The 14,282-nt window shown below is 38.8% G+C and overlaps 1 protein-coding gene across 7 annotated transcripts in view; it reads left to right on the top strand.

Annotated features, from left to right (window-relative positions):
* Positions 1-14,282, top strand: part of MAP4 (microtubule associated protein 4) — a 255,102-nt gene that overhangs the window by 68,170 nt on the left and 172,650 nt on the right. Inside the window, exon 1 of one of the 7 annotated variants that reach the window (XM_071212049.1) lies at positions 10,085-10,174. The exons of the other annotated variants lie outside the window; for them this stretch is intronic. The gene's annotated coding sequence lies outside the window, so the exon portion shown is untranslated. Of the gene's footprint in view, positions 1-10,084; positions 10,175-14,282 lie in introns of those variants that run through there. 7 annotated transcript variants of the gene reach the window in all.

Below are 14,282 nucleotides of genomic sequence, written 5' to 3'. Positions count from 1 at the left end.
ATGACCACTCTACCGCCTAATTGAGAGGGGGCTTTGATCCCATATGACTGACAGTTGGGACTCTCCTGCTTGCATTTGTAGACTCTTGGTTCTTTGGTGTGGTGGTGGTTCATCCTCACCTCCTTGTTAGCTGTCCTGGGTGAATCTAATGAGCTGGAAAGTAGGTGTTGCAGCTCCACTGAGGCTAAGGGCCCAGCTGGCAAGTGGACAACCCAGAGATTCAAGTCTCCTGGACATAGGACATACACCCACCAACCTCAGTCACCTTTATTTTTAAATTATTTTGCCAGAAAGTGTAACAGAAATTGAAGACATCTTACATTTCAATAAAACATATCCTGTGTAATTTATCCAAGCCATACCACATACCTACATAAGAATTATGATTCGTCACCTTACTTCAAACATTCAACCCTTATTAATCCTAACAGAATCTATCATACATTTGCATTCTTTTGGAGGCTTGACAGAAGTGTGGCACTGTGCCTTTGCAGTGGATTGGAATAACGTACTTCAAATTATCTACTGGTTCTCTTTATTGATAGTCTACATGTTTCATATTTCTTAAACTTGCTAATCTCAAGTTTTGGAAACATTTGAGAATACCCAAGTATAATTTTACGTGATGACATTATTAAATTTTACATCTCAGATAGGAAATCATGAATGATTTGTGTATAATCTTACATAAGAATCTCCCATTCTCAATATGGAATCACAGCTCAGATGAATCTCCTTTGCTTTCTTTGATATATTATGTCTGATCAATTTTGCTCCATTTGATCATAATATTTATTTTTCTTTTTGATATATTTACACAAGTTCAAAATGATATTCACAGCATCTTCTAAATTTTGGCCAAGAGTAAAAAAAATGCATTTAAACTTTGGAACGTGTCTACCCAGACAGTAGGCTGACCCCAACAGGAGTGGGGGCAGATACACGAAAACCAAAGGGCTAGGAAAGTCAGGAAGAGCTGAAAGGATTCCTCAGTCAGTTTATGAACTTGGTGCGATGAAACCTCCAGGCTGATACACAACAGAGATGGAGTTCCATCTAACTGGCACCTGTCCCTTCTATTACTTGCTGAACTTGATTTTGTCCCATACAGCACTGTGCAACTGACTGGAATAACTTTTCAATTTCTGGGGCACAGTGTACAAACCCGTGGTTCCAGAACTTAAATGCTGGATTTTTTAGTCAGTTCCATGAAGATGATCAGAATTATTGTTTTAGAGACCCCAGGGAGGGTGAAAGATCAGGGGAACAAAGAACCCAGATTAACTTCAAATTATGAAGTTAAATTGAAGTTATTTGCTGTCTGCTTTTTGCTGGATATTTCATATCCAAAATCAAGTCACAGTCTTAGTCAATATGATTGTCTCATTGCCACAAACAACATACAAAGCTAAATAGTACCTGGTTCTGTCAGAAGTGTTTACATATTGACCTAGCACAACAAATCTTAAAGTTATATATTTTTCTTTGACAGACACATGTAAACTGATATTGTAAAGATTTAGCATTTTAATCATTATAAAAGTTTTAATATTTGTTAAATATTATTGATAGGGATGGCTGATCTCTTGAACTAATATCTATTTTTTTTTTACCATGTTGCATCATGTTGATGTGCTTTTCTAAAAGCAGAAAGTTATTTTTATTGCCCTGTCTATTAATGATAAGATGACCAGCATGACAAGCTGGTTTATATTGTTATACTCTGTTGGCTTTCTTTCCATAATAGCAGGCAACATGATTGCCATGGCACATGCTGTTATTGTTTAGAAAGTAGAAGAAATGAGGTGAATATTCTTAATTAGTGATGACTCTTCAACTTTGGGTTTGTTTTTTCAACTCTGAAGAGTTTTTATAGTTTTGGTGCTTATGATTAATTTCAAATTAGATATGATTCTGATTAAATACCCCCATACCATTTTAGAACTGCCCTATTTAGCTAGCCCCCTGTTTGTTTTGTTCATTTTTGTTGTTTTGGCCTGTCTCCTTTGTAAAATAATCCACTAATTGCTGAGAAGGAATACACATCCCTGAGACATGGTACTTCCCCTCTGGGACCTAGCAGTTTATAAAAGCTGGTATAAACACCTAACTACAGTATGGATCAGACGGTACTAAGTATTACAATAGAGGTACAGATGAGGTATCAGTTCTGAATGGCACTATGGGAACAGATTCCAAAAAGGAATTACAGAAGAGGGGATGGTGTGGTTCATATGGGCCTTGGAAGACTTTGATAAATGAGGAGGAAGAGAAAAATTTCCGGTATGGAGAACAATATATTTAGGGTAGTGTGAATGGCATACTTGTAAAAGGCGGTTGGTCCCCTGTGGCTAAATAGAGCGAAACCCTGTATAGAAAGCTGCTGGTTGTGATAGGTGATAGGACTAGATTATCTAGGAACAAGTGGTCTTGCTATCATTAGTGATTTTGGGAATGTTTTTTTAATAGGTCAGTTTTATTGATATATATTAATAAAGCATAAATCCATCTAAAGTGTACAATCAGTGGTATTTGGTATGATCACATAGTTGTGCATTCATCACTTCAATCATTATTAGAGCATTTTCATTATTCCAATAATAATAAGCAGAAAGACAAAAACTCATCACTTCTCAATCTCTCTGTGCTTCCCCTTCCATACATAGCTGCTGTTCTGTTACCATTTCTCTAATTTATATTTATATTTTGTAGAGACTGTCTTATATATACAATATTACCTAAATTCGTATTTCATATGTGGTTTCACTATGTTATACAGTCCTGTGTTTCATTTTTTTGCTTTCCTTCTAGTAATATACGTGTCCTTAGACTTTCCCTTTCAACCACTGTCATACCCACATAATAACTCTGCTAGTTAAAAACACTATGAAGTGCTTCCACCATTTCCATGCATTTCCAAAGATTTACAACCTCCTTTTTGCCAACTCTGCACAGATTAACTCTCAGCTTTCCATTCTCTACCCTCATTCTATTTTCTGATAACTTATATTCTAGTTATGAATTCCATGAGTTTATATAATATATTTAGTTCATAATAGCACAGTCACACCGTATTTGTCCTTTTTTTTTTTTTTTATTTCTCTCCTCTTTCCCTGCCCCCCCCAGGTGTCTGCTCTCTGTGTCCATCCTCTGTGTGTTCTTCTGTGACTGCTTCTATCCTTATCAGCGGCACCAGGAATATATGTTTCTCTTTGTTGCATCATCTTGTGCCAGCTCTCCGTGTGTGCGGCACCATTCTTGGGCAGGCTGTACTTTCTTTTGCGCTGGGCGGCTCTCCTTATCGGGGACACGCCTTGCGCTTGGGGCTCCCCTATGTGGGAGACACCCCTGTGTGACAGTGCACTCCTTGCGCGCATTAGCACTGCGCGTCGGCCAGCTCCACACGGGTCAAGGAGGCCCGGGGTTTGAACTGTGGACCTCCCATGTGGTAGGCGGACGCCCTATCCATTGGACCAAGTCTGCCTCCCCGTATTTGTCCTTTTGTATCTGACTTGCTTCCCTCAACATAATATCCTCCAGGTTCATCCACATTATCCTATGCTTTATGACTTCATTTCTTCTTATGGTTGCATAATATTCTATCATGTGTATACACTACAGTGTGTTTATCCATTCATCAGTTGATGGACGTGTAGCAGTTTAGAATTATTTATGAACTCCAAAAGTAGATATTGGATTATGTTTGTAAACTGGTCTGTTCCTCTGGGTGTAATAGATTGTATTGTATTCAGAGGTTTCACTTTTACCTGATTAAATTATGATTAAGGCTTTGATTGGGCCACATCAGTAGGATGTTGAGTCCTTGCCCCCTTGATGGGTAGGGACTCCCAGAGAAAACCACACAGCAGAGCAGAGAGTGGAGTTTTGATATTGGAGCCCTGGGAAGTAAACACAGAGAAGCAGATACGAGGAAGTAGAGAAGGCTCCATTAGACATGGCAGAGGCCCCAGGAAATGAGAGAGCTTGACAGCCTACAGCTGACCTTGTAGAGAGAACAAAGCAGCTGAGCTCAGAGAGAGATGGGCCCCAGGAGAGAGACCAGACTTATCCCAGCCTATAGCTGAGAATAGAAGAAGCTGGGGGAAACGGACTTTGGCCCAGTGGTTAGGGCGTCCGTCTACCATATGGAGGTCCGTGGTTCAAACCCCGGGCCTCCTTGACCCGTGTGGAGCTGGCCATGCGCAGCGCTGATGCGCGCAAGGAGTGCCATGCCACGCAAGGGTGTCCCCCGCGTGGGGGAGTCCCACGCGCAAGGAGTGCGCCTGTGAGGAGAGCCGCCCAGCGTGAAAAGAAAGAGCAGCCTGCCCAGGAATGGCGCCGCCCACACTTCCCGTGCCGCTGACGACAACAGAAGTGGACAAAGAAACAAGACGCAGCAAATAGACACCAAGAACAGACAACCAGGGGAGGGGGGGAAATTAAATAAATAAATCTTTAAAAAAAAAAAAAAAAAAAAAAAGAAGCTGGGACCATGAAGCCTTAAGAGAAAGAAGAAAAAGGCTGAATCCTTGCAGATGCCAGGAGCCATCTTGTTCCAAAACGTGGCAATAGACTTTGGTGAGGGAAGTAACTTATGTTTTATGGCCTAGTAACTGTAAGCTTCTACCCCAAATAAATAACCCTTTATAAAAGCCGATAGATTTCTGGTATTTTGCATCAGCACCCGTTTGGCTGACTAATACAGAATTTGGTACCAGAGTGTGGTCCTGCTTTTGCAAATACCAAAATGCTGGAATGACTTTATAAATGGGTAAGGGGTGTTTTTTGGAGGAATTGTGAGGTGCTTGATGGAAAAAGCCTAGATTGCTTTGAAGAAACTGTTGGTAGTAATATGGAGCCTGAAGTTATTTTTGATGAGGCTTTAGAAGGAAATAATTGTGAGGTGTTTGATAGAAAAGGCCTAGAGTGCTTTGAAGAGACTCTTTGAAGAGACTCTGTGGGCCTAAAGAGACTTGATGAGGCCTTAGAAATAAATGATGAAACTATTATTGGAAACTGGAGGAAAGGTGATTGTGTTTTAAAGTTGCAGAGAACTTAGCAAGATTAATTCCTGATGTTTTATGGAAGGCAGAATTAAAAAATGGCAAGCCTGGGCATTTAGCTGAAGAACTTTCCAAAGTAAACTTGGAGATTGCGGCTTGACTTCTCCTTGCAGCTTATAGCAAAATGCTAGATGAGAGACAGAAGGTGAAGACTGAACTGTTGGGCATAACAATACCAGAAACTGATTTCGGAAATTCCAAGCCCCTGGAAATCAAGCCCCCACATGATAGTGCCCTATCTGAGGAACTGACTAAACATGGAACATGTAAATCAAAATCAGAAATGCAGTTGTCCAGGAAAGACTTGTGGGAAGTCTTGCTGTTTAATGGCTTGGATCCCTGCTTCTTGCATGCTAAACCAAAAAGCTTTTTGAAAGAACTGTATGAACAAAACCACTGTCAGCTCGGACTAAAAGTGACATGTAGGGGAAAGATGGAAACATTTAAGAGGAAAATCTTTGAGATCTGAAATTTAAGACATCATCTTGGGCCTAGAGAGGAACTATACCCATGTGTACAGAGGGGGTAAGTTTGCCCTGTCAGTTGAAGGGGGTGAATGTTCTTGCCCACTGTTCAGGGAGAGTTTTGCTGCTCCAGGGTTCAGAGTGGAGCACATTCCCTAAGGATTAGGGAGGTTAAGGTTGACACCCCTTAGGTCTGAGAGGGGTGGGCTTGTCCCTCATGGATTAGGGAAGGCCAGGTTGCCAACTTGTTGCTCTGAGAGGGTTGGGCCTGTATGCCAAAGTGTAGGGAGGATGTTGACTTCACTTCACTATAACTAGGGGGTTTAAGACTTTGTCTCAGAGGTCAGGGAAGGTGTTAGCATCACCCCAAGGTATTTGGAGGGTGAGGTCTGGAGCTCACTCTCCAAGGACATATGATTTCCAAATATTTTCTTCCATTGAGTTGGCTGCCTTTTCACCCTTTTGAGAAAGTTCTTTGATATACAAAAGTGTTTAATTTTGAGGAGGTCTTGTTTACCTATTTTTTTCTTTTATTGCTTGTGGTTTAGGTGTAAGGTCCAGGAAACTACCGACTACCACAAGATCTTGCAGATGTTTTCCTACATTTTCTTCTAGTTTTATGGTTGTCACTTTTATATTTAGGTCCTTGATTTTTTTTTTGAGGATATCCAATTCTGTATTTCAAAGAATAATACAAATCTACAGTTATTAATTTTTCAGTATGCATGGCACCAAAGTCTTGGACTCAGAAAAGGGGAAGTGATTTCAGCATTCAAAGAGAGAATTCCCATCTCTACTTCAGACAGCCAGCATCTCCTGGGAACTCAACAAGGACCTTCATCACAGCCCCTGGTTTGCAACCTACCTTGTGGAATTTGGACTTGTGCATCCCCACAGTCTCAACAGAGAATTTTATAAAACCTGATACTATTTACAGATATCACCTGTGCTTCTGTTTCCCTAGCAAATCCTCATACACTCCCCAAATGATTTAGAGATGCAATGTAATACGTACCAAACCATTAAAAAAAAAAGTAATGTAAAAGCTGACCCTTAAAATCATGGAATTATAACAGACCCAGAATAGTTAAAATTATATTGAAAAAGGAGGAAAAAACCAATCAACTGGAGGATACACAATTCTCTATATCAAAGTATAATACGAATCTACAGTAATTAAAATGGTGTGATACTGACATAAAATTGAAGGAGATTTTGAAGTAATTGTACATAAATGTTCATAGAAGTGTTATTTATAATAACAAATAGGTGGAAAGAAACAAATACCTGTAATCTAATGAATGAATAGTAAAAATGTGTTTTGTCCATTCATTGGAATTTTGTTCAGCCATAGAAAGGAACAAAGTAATGATACAAGGTGTAACAGAGAAAACTCATGAAAACATGCTAAGTGAAAGAAGCCAAGTACTAAAGGTCATGTATTTTATAGATTCCTTTTATATGCAATATTCAGAATAGGCAAATTCTTAGAGACAGGAAGAAGATGAATGGTTAACAGGGAATGAGGGGGGTGGGGAGTGTGGAATAACTCCTTTTGAGGGTAGGAGGTTTCCTTTGGAGTTGACAAACATGTTCTGACGTTAGATAAAACTATTGCACAATGTGGCCTTGATTCATTTTGAGTTCATTTTTGTCGAAGGTGTGAGACAGGGTTCCTTTTTCTTTTGGATATAGACATCCAGTTCTCCCAGCACCATTTGTTGAATTGACTCTTCTGGCCCAGCTGGGAGTGCTTGACTTCTTGTCAAAAATCACTTGCCTGTAGATGTTAGCATCTGTTTTTGAACAATCAATTCAGTTCCATTGGTCTATCTATATGTCTATCTTTATGCTAGTACCATGCTGTTCTTACCACTCTAGCTAAGTAATATGCTTTAAAGTCAGAAAGTGAGAGTCCTCTAATTTCGTTCTCCTTTTTTTTTCCCTATCTGGTTGGGGCATCGTCATTTTTTTGGTGCTTTGCCACTTAGGGGCCTGCGCCTCTATGCGCAAGTCTGGGGCACCTTTTTCCTTTCTTTTTTTTACCAGGAGGTCCCGGGGATCGAACCTGGGTCCTTCATGTGTTTTAAACAGGAGCTCAAATGCATGAACCACAGCAGCTTCCCCCTGTTCTTCTTTTAAAAGACATTTTTGGCTATTTGGGGCTCCTTACCCTTCCAAATAAATTTGATAATTGGCTTTTCCATTTATGCAAAAATGGTGTTGGGATTTTTATTGGCATTGTATTAAATCTGTCAATCATTTGAGTAGAATTGATATCGTAATGATACTTAGTCTTAACAGTCCATGAACATGGAATGTCCTTCCATTTATTTAAATCTCCTTTGGTTTCTTTTAGCAATGTTTTATATGCCCTTGGTTAAGTTTATTCTTTTTTTTTTTTTTTTTAAAGATTTATTTATTTATTTAATTTCCCCCCCCCTCTCCTGGTTGTCTGTTCTTGGTGTCTATTTGCTGCGTCTTGTTTCTTGTTTCTTTGTCCGCTTCTGTTGTCGTAAGCGGCACAGGAAGTGTGGGCGGCGCCATTCCTGGGCAGGCTGCTCTTTCTTTTCACGCTGGGTGGCTCTCCTCACAGGCGCACTCCTTGCGCGTGGGGCTCCCCCACGCGGGGGACACCCTTGCGTGGCACTGCACTCCTTGCGCGCATCAGCCCTGCGCATGGCCAGCTCCACACGGGTCAAGGAGGCCCGGGGTTTGAACCGCGGACCTCCCATATGGTAGACGGACGCCCTAACCACTGGGCCAAAGTCCGTTTCCCAAGTTTATTCTTAAATATTTGATTCTTTTAATCACTATTGTAAGTTGATTTTTTTTCTGATTTTCTCCTCAGATTACTCATCAGTGGTGTGTAGAAGTGCTGTGGATTTTTCTGTATTAATCTTGTGTCCTGTCACTTTGCTAAACTTATCTATTGGTTCTTATCTCTGTTGTGGAATTTTCTGAATTTTCTAGATATAGGATTATATTATCAGCAAATAGTGAAAGTTTTACTTCTTCCTTTCCTATTTGAGTGCCTTTTATTTCTTTTTCTTGTCTGATTGTTCCAGCCAGAAGTTCTAGCACAGTATTGAACAACAGTGGTGAGAGTGGGCATCCTTGTCTTGTTCCTGATCTCAGTGGGAAAGTTTTCATTCTTTCACCATTGAGGACAGTGCTAGCTGTGGGTTTTTCATATATGCTCTTTACCATGTTTACAATGTTCTATTCCTATCTTTTGGAGTGTTTTTATCAAGAAAGGATGCTGTATTTTTTTAAATGCCTTTCTTTGACATCATTTGGGATGATCATCATATGATATATATATATATATTTATTTATTTATTTTAAGGTTTATTTATTTATTCCCCCCACCCCCCTTGTAGTTTGTTCTCACTGTCTGCTTTCTGTGTCCATTAGCTGTGTGCTCATCTTCTCTTTAGGAGGCACTGGAAACTGAACTGGGACCTTTCACGTGGGAGAGAGGCACTTAGTCGCTTGAGCCACCTCAGCTCCCTGTTTGTTGTTTCTCATTGTCTTTCCTCTTTGTGTTTCCTTGTTGCATCATCTTGTTGCGTCAGCTCTCCCCATTCCTGCCCATTGTGCCAGCTCACAGTGAGCTTGCTCTTCTCCAGGAGACACCAGAATCCAAACCAGAACCTCCCATGTATTAGGCAGGAGCTCAATTGCTTGAGTCACATCTACTTCCCATATTTTTTTTCCTGCAATTTCTTAATGTGGTGTATTACACTGATTGATTTTCTTTTCCAATAAGGATTTTGGGAGTTTGTAGAAAAACAAAAAAGGCATTGGGATCCTTTTAAATCAGCTGGAATGTTCTGGTGATCAGTCTGCTGACTCCTTCCACCTGCCTCTATGCTTTAAGAAGAAAATTTAGGGCAGAAAATCGATTTTGAGGTACAGTGAAGTCATTGTGTCAGAGCAGAAACTACAAAACTCCAAGATTTTGTTGCTTCTGTCACTCTGTTTCCGTTTCTGGTGTTCCCTGGCTCTCCTTTTAACCTGAGCCTTAATCCCAAACTCATTTATAAATGACTTGTTTTATCTGGTTCTCATTATTGTCATCTGTTAAAATGAGGAGATTAAATCCTAGATCATTTGAACTGGTGTTTTGTTTTTTGTTTTGTTTTGTTTTTAAGGCTTTTGAAATCTTAAGTGGTTAGAAACATTTTTTTTGGGTAGTGTGTAAACAAACTCTCAATGTTTTCCTGCCCAAATTAGAGAAAGGAAAGATAAGTAGGATGAAGAGTAAAGTTTTTTTTTAAAAAAATAGTAATTCCTTTAAAAAATTTTGAGGGTCAAGTTTGTTATTATTGAGAATTTTCTGAAGATTCATTTTAAAAATTAGATATATAATTGAAGATCGTCTCTTAAGGATGGTTATAGCAGATATTTAAGTGCTGTGTCATTGTCATCTCTTGTTTGGCATACGTAATGAGACCTATTAGGAACAGACTTAAGTACCATCAGGCTGTCTGCATCACATGGCTAACAGTGGGAGGTATCCAGTGTAGTTTATTCATCCTGGAGAAATAGATTTAAAAATTTACTTGGACAGAAATGTGGCCACTTACACATCCAAAATGTGTTGTTAGGACTGAACACAGACTGCCTGGATAGTTCTTTTAAGTAAGTAAGCTAGGCTTTCACTGTGCTGCAAGGTTTAATGTGTGAGAATATGTGTGTGCATGTGTATGCAGTGTTTTTATATTTAGAGTACAGGGCTTCCTAAAATAGTGGTAGGAAAAGGAACTCTGTTTTGGGGACTGCATGAACATAAAAGGAACTTTTAACCTGTGTCAGTGTGCTTTTTCACGTGAGAATGTAGCTGGGCGACTGTCTCATATTCTGGTAATCAAGGGCGGTCTCCTGTTGTTAATCCTCCCAAGAACAGGACAAATGTTAGTTATGAACAGAACCCTGCTGAGCCCGGAAATTCCATCAGTTCATAATGGTACAACTGTTGTCCTTGAAATGTGTAGGGAGGCACCTGGGGGTGGAAAGTTAATCCATTCTACAGGGGTATGGAGTTCATTGCTCAGGACAGTTAAGATCTTACTGGGTTGTCTGTTGCCATTTGCCAGTGTGCTTCTGGGCAGGAGCAGGGGAAAATCAGATTTGTCTCTGGGGTCATGTGTACCTGTGAACTGTATAAGATGGTAGCTGGATTCCCTAGAGGAGGTCCTTAATAAAGATTTGGTTTTACTTTGAATGAAATAACATTTTGAATGTAAGGATAAAATAAAATTTTCAGGTGAAATACATTAAGCAGAACACTGCCACAGAGAAGATATCTTAACTTGATTTATAATAGACTTCTGAAAGAAATTTATAAAAAACAGTCTGGGGGTAAAGTCACCGTTTTAGTGCCTGAAAGCTTGGCTAACTATAAAAATATCTGATGTTGAATAAGAAAGCTTTATCATGCAGGCTGTACCTCTAACCAAAGCAGATTATAAATGGCCCACCAGGGCTGGCCAGGATGATGCATTCATTCCAAGTCTCAGGAGCAAGCAATGCATTTTGGCCTCAGCACTTTCACGAATGTTCTGGGATAGCAACTTAGTATTGATTTCATAGTTTTGCATCATTTAAATCAGTAACGCAAAAGAAGAAATATTAGCCCAGATATTTTTACAGTTCTATCTTGTCGGTAACTCCTTTTCCTCACCCCCAAACCAAACCACAAACAAGATAATCATTAATCATACAGAAAATTTAAGCGAACATTATGAGCAATCTCATACTGTTAAGAATTAATACAGGGAGTAGAGCCAAATCAGTTGAGTGCCTGCTTCCCACATGGGAGGTCCCAGGTTAGAGGTCCCCGGTGCCTCATAAAAACAAAAAAATAAGCAAACAACAACAACAAAACAACTCAGGGAACCTGATGTGGCTCAGTGGTTGAGTACCGGCTTCCCATGTACAAGGTCCCAGTTCAATCCTCGCCACAGTACCCAAAAAAAAAAAAAAAAGAAAAGAAAAAATTAATGTAAAGGTTTATTAAATTGGGTGTTTGAAGCTTGGAATGTATTTTCCTCAGAGAAACATTGTTTTAAATAATGATTTTGTTTCTAAACTAGTCCAGGCCATTGAGAAGAAATTTTGAAAGATGTCAGGCTTGGCTTTGATGTTGTGTTAGCTCCTCTTATCTTACCTCATAGGGCCGGCCCACCTACCTTCTCCCTCTTTTGATACCTTATCCAGATCTGCTGGGTTCTCCGAGATGCTCCATTTATTAAATTATTTCTCTCCCTTCTCACACAAAAATTCAAATCCAAAATGCTTTCATTGGAACCTATCGGTGTGATTAGGAGGAAAGCTATTAGATAGGAACTAAATTGACACTAAGAGATGCATGTCCCCTCAGCCCCTTTTAAATTGTGAAAAGGATTCTCTACTTTAAAAAAAAGGTGGAGTTATCACAAATGAACCTTTTTTTTTTTTTTTAAACACATGAATCTTGATTGAAGTTTGACTAGTATAACAGTGAAAGGAAAGGGTCTGAGTATATTGATGGGAGCTGGGCTTAGAGTGTTGATTTTCCTGGGTTATTTTCTTCCTCCACTTTAGCAGGACCTTTCAGGGAGTGGATAGAGAAGGACAGAGGAAGCAACAGGAAATTTGTAAACTATATTGTCAATTTCTCATTGGACAGAATGAATAAAGACCCCAAGTGAGTAACTAGTGATAAAACTGACATAAAATTTTCAGGAAGACTTCTTAGATCTTAAAAAGTTGCCCCAAATTCTGGTATATTGACTTAGATATGAACACTATTTAGCCTGTACAGACCTAAAAAGTATTTTTAGGTCAGTAATTAATTCCAGAGTTTGTAAGCTATCTAAAGTAAACCGTACAAAAGAAGATGGTTGTGGCCTCATCATATAATCTTATTTATTATATGAGCAATATAGCTATTAATAGTAAGAGGATAGTCAAGAGACCAAGATTCTGTTTTATGCTTCATCATCATGTCATTCAGTTTCCTCTTGCCTTAGTTTACCTATTTTCAAAACCCTTCCCATAAGATAGTTGTACTTCAGGCATGTGGTCAGAATGAAAGATCAGATGTCCAACGTGCTGTAGTTGAAAACTGTGCATTCTCTTAGTGTCTGGTTAGATAACATGGGGCTTATTTTCTGGCAGAGTGGTATCAGGTCTCCCTTTGATGTTGGCCAGCACTGGGTGGAGTTACTTGAGCGCTAGTCATATTTGCTCAAGCAGGGCACTGTGCACTGGTGAGTTTCTTTTCAGTCTCTTCCTTTGCCAAAAACCTTTGCTTTTAATAAGCCTGAACCCAGTTATAACTGAGAATACTTGATATATAAAATAAAATGTCATAAATATATTCACATTGAATGTATGTATAAAGGTTTTTGGGTTGTTGTTTTTTTTCTTTGCTAACTGAAATGACAAAATGAATTTAAAATAATCAACCTCAGGAATTTTTTTAACATACCACTCTCTGTGTGAACCCAGCCCTGGAAGGTGACTCAGGCAAGGCCGATGCAGGAGTCAGATTAAACCATTACTTCTATGACGCATGGGAGCTTCTGTGTCTTTTTTCTCTTGCCTCCTTGTCATGAATCCATTTAAAGTTAACTTTATTATCTATATGAATAGAAGTAGTATAAGCAAGCAATGAGAGATGTTTTTTTAATGTAGATATTTCTCATTCACAAGGTACATTTTCGATTGTCCTAAATATCTGAATTTAAGAATACCATTTTGTCATATCCTTTTGTCTATAACATACTAAACATTTTGTGATATAAGTGGATATTAATGACCTTAAAAGATTCTGTAAGTACAGGATGAAATTCATAAATGAATTTATTAGCATGAATTGTAAAACACTTGCAGACCCAGTTAAAAAATCATTTTATAGAGCACTTAGTTTATTTTTCTTGACCTGCTATAGAATGGAATAACTATAAAATCAGATAATCTTCTCTGTTTATTGAAAACTGAGCTTCATCGCTAAGAACCAGTGCTTTCACTTCCCTCACAATACTAGGAATTGCCTTTGTTAGGGTAGTTTTCCACAAGTAAAGTGTGTGTATCTTTTTTTCCTTTAAATGATACTTCTATTTATATGTGGTGACAAGAAGAAAATAGCCAAACTATGTTGAGATACAGATGCTGAGTGCTAGGCTAGATGCACTCAGTAAGTGACCTTCCTGTTTTCCAGCTTTGTGCCCTTTGCAAGCTATTTGTACACCATCAAAATGTCTACAACATAAAGTAATTTGTTCTTTGGAATCACTGATTAATGGTCAAAACTGTGAATATTAAATCTTAATAGAGTTTGGTTTAGCAAATTATATAATTTTCCATTAGTTTTACTTTCGTAGGCTGAATTTAAGCTACTGTTTATATTCCATGAACCACATGCCAGCCTAGGAAGTCTGTGTGGGGGGGTAGGGGAAAGATTACATTGGATAAAAAAGCTGCCCTTTGGAAATAAATACTCAAATAAATGAGGTATAAGATGTATTGGTTTTATTTGTATTTTCACTTGTCTTAATTTGGGAAAAAGTTGGAGTAGAATTGGATTATGTAAGTGTTAATTATATATTTCTGGGGAAAAAATCGATTGGGCTCTTATGTTAAGGATGGCACAGACGTTCTTTCATGTTCCTTCTCACTGTGAAACTGTAGACATCCTTTGTTTTGAGTATATATCTCTCAAAGGCTACTTGATAATAAGAGTTATTAATATAGAGAGAGATGG

This window comes from Dasypus novemcinctus, chromosome 26, assembly GCF_030445035.2.
Source record: "Dasypus novemcinctus isolate mDasNov1 chromosome 26, mDasNov1.1.hap2, whole genome shotgun sequence".
Lineage (NCBI taxonomy): Eukaryota > Metazoa > Chordata > Mammalia > Cingulata > Dasypodidae > Dasypus > Dasypus novemcinctus.
The sequence above is the reverse complement of the archived record's forward strand: the minus strand, read 5'-3'. Positions and strand labels throughout refer to the sequence as shown.